The sequence below is a fragment of the Palaemon carinicauda genome, chromosome 39 (assembly GCF_036898095.1).
Source record: "Palaemon carinicauda isolate YSFRI2023 chromosome 39, ASM3689809v2, whole genome shotgun sequence".
Classification (NCBI taxonomy): Eukaryota; Metazoa; Arthropoda; class Malacostraca; order Decapoda; family Palaemonidae; genus Palaemon; species Palaemon carinicauda.
The window spans coordinates 54,312,492-54,316,010 of NC_090763.1; positions in this window are offsets into that span (position 1 = coordinate 54,312,492).

Here is a 3,519-nt window from a genome sequence, read left to right on the forward strand (position 1 = left end):
CTACTTATTTCCTTCATCATCTTGTCGTTGTTGTTGTTGTTGTTCTTCTTCTTGCGGAACTCATAACCCATATTTTACAACAATCATTTTACCTACTTCATCATCTTGTTCTTGTTATTGTGCTGTTCTTATTCGTCTTCTTGAAGAACTCATAAGCTATATATTACAGCAACTTATTTCCTTCCTCTTGATCTTGTTCTTGTTCTTGCTCTTCCTCTTCTTGTTGTTCTTGGTATTCTTCTTCTTGCAGAACTCTTAAGTCATATATTACAAAAACTGATTCCCTTCTTCTTCTTCTTCTTCTTCTTCTTCTTCTTCTTCTCGCAGAACTCATAAGTCATATATTACAGCAATCTATATACTTACTTCATCATCTTGTTCTTGTTATTGTTCTTTTTCTTATTCGTCTTCTCGCAGAACTCATAAGCTATGTATTACAGCAACTTATTTCCTTCTTCTTGATCTTGTTCTTGTTCTTGTTCTTCCTCTTCTTGTTGTTCTTGTTATTCTTATTCTTGCAGAACTCATAAGCTATATATTACGAAAACTTATTTCCTTCTTCTTCTTCTTCTTCTTGCAGAACTCCTAAGCCATATATTACAGCAATCTATTTACTTACTTCATCATCTTGTTCTTGTTATTGTTCTTTTTCTTATTCGTCTTCTTGAAGAACTCATAATCCATATATTACAAAAACTTATTTCCTCCTCCTCCTCCTCCTCTTCCTTCTTCTTCTTCTTCTTCTTCTTCTTCTTCTTCTTCTTCTTCTTCTCCAGTGAAAGGCGCTGCATCTCGCCATTAATCATCTTCTCTTACAGATGACAAATGAACTTCGGAGATGTCTGACTCTATTACCATATACCTTCTATCGAGTCTCTCCCGTAGAATCATAGAGTGGGTGGTCAAGGCGACCCGTGACCTTCCTAGTGGATATTAAGGCAGGGGGGCTGAAGTGACCCCTGACCTATTAATGTAAAGCCGCGGGGTGGCTAAGGACTACCGGAAATGGAGGCAGCTGAGTCTTATGATTGATGACCTTACCAAAAAAAAAAAAAAAAAAAAAAAAAAAAAAAAAAATGGCTAATGACAAACATGAGACTTGGGACTCTTGGGTGTAAAATGAAGGAAATAAAGTAAGGTATACTGATTCATGTAAATAGTAGATTTATGAATAGATAAAATAGGGAAATGAAATAAGGGAAATTACATCAAGTGAATAGTAGATACATAAATAGATGGAATAAGGAAATTAAATAGGGAATTGAAATAAAGGAAAAGAAATCACGTAAATAGTAGATATATAAATAGATGAAATATGAAAATGAAATAAAGGAAATAAAAGGAGAGAAAGGGAATCATGTAAATAGTTGATATATGAATAAAAGAAATAGGGAAATGGAATAAGGGAAATGAAAAAAAGGAAAAGGAATCACGTAAATTGTAGATATATGAATAGACGAAACAGGGAAATGAAATAAGGAAATAAAATAGGGAAATAAAATAGGGAAATAAAATAGGGAAATGGAATTAGGAAAATGAGGTAAGGGAAAATAAATCACGTAAATAGTAGACGTTTAATTAGATGGAATAGGGATATGAAATAGGGATATGAAATAACGAAAAGAAATCAGGAACACGAAATAAGGGAACACAAATCACGTAAATAGTAGACATTTAATTAGATGAAATAGGGAAATAAAATAAAAATAACGAAATGAAATCAGGAACACGAAATAAGGGAAAACAAATTACGTAAATACCAGATGTATAAATAGACGAAATAGGAATTGAAATAGAGAATTAAAATAAAGTAAATGAAATAATAGAAATGAACCACGTGAATAGTAGATAGACAAATAGACACCAGAAAGATAAGCGTTAAAAAGCATGACTCGCCGTTATCATATCGTCAGATAAGGCTGTCAGATATCTGAATAGATAGATATATATGTGGGGGTACTGGATAGATAGCCGTACAGACAGGAAGTGAGAGATAAAGAGATAAGTAGATAGAGTTTTCTCCCTATCTTTTCGAAGTACTGCTGTTGTAAGTAGTGTTTCCCAATTTTGACTCATAGAAAGCAGTAATAAACGTATCCAAATATTGAGATGATCGCTAAGTTATGAGTAAATGCACATACATTTTTCTATGCACATATACACATAATTTCATAAACACACATACCTACACACACACACACACACATGTATATATATATATATATATATATATATATATATATATATATGTATATATATATATATATATATATATATATATATATATATAAATATATATATGTATATATATAAATATAAATATATATATATATATATATATATATATATATATATTTACACACATATATATATATATATATATGTATAAATATATAAATATAAATAAATATATATATATATATATATATATATATTTACATATATATATATATATATATATATATATATGTATATATGTATATATATTACGTATATATATATATATATATATATATATATATATACATACATATATATATATATATATATATATATATATATATATGTATATACATATATATATATATATATATATATATATGCATATATATATATATATATATATATATATATATATATATATATATATATATTATAATAAATTTTGCACATTTAGATGTGTTTTTCATATTCAAATAAGCCATATAATATAATACCTTTATATCTGGAATATCTCTATACTTCGGAATCAACTAAAAAATAATAGCTTCTGGTCGACCGGGGAATCGAACCCTGGTCCGAGAAACTGGCACGTGGCTATGTGGTATGTCACTGTCGTACATGTTTCTCCGACCAGTGTTCGTTTCCCCGGCCGACCAGAAGCTATTATCTTTAAGTTGATTCCCCCTTGGGTCTCTGATCTGGAGGTATAGAGAGAATTCAGATATTAAGGTAGTATGATATATGGCTTATTTGAATATATATATATATATATATATATATATATATATATATATATATATATATATATATCTATATATATACACATATATATATATATATATATATATATATATATATATATTATATATACATACATCTGAGTGTGTTAGTATGTAAGTATATGTGTTTAGTCACTTTTACTCAGACGACTTTTTTTTTTATACACTGAAATATGAAGCAACGCATATCTCCAAGTATAAAATTCACTTCACTTTGGGAATAGCTTATTCAAAATGAGAATTAAATGAGATGAGCGCATCAAACCGGTTCAAGATTCGAACGTATGCCAATGGGGTTACATATAATGACTTCCATATTCATATAGAGAGATATAATGATATAAGTAATTTCGACTTTGTAGTATATAGGCCTATTACTGTCCAATTTTGGTATTATGCTTTTAAGTCAAATCAACCAAAAGAACTATCACGATAGGCAAGTTTGTTACGTGTAGTTATCTATGATTGTTTTACATTAATATAAACGGACTTTTTAGATATTAATCGAAATATTAAT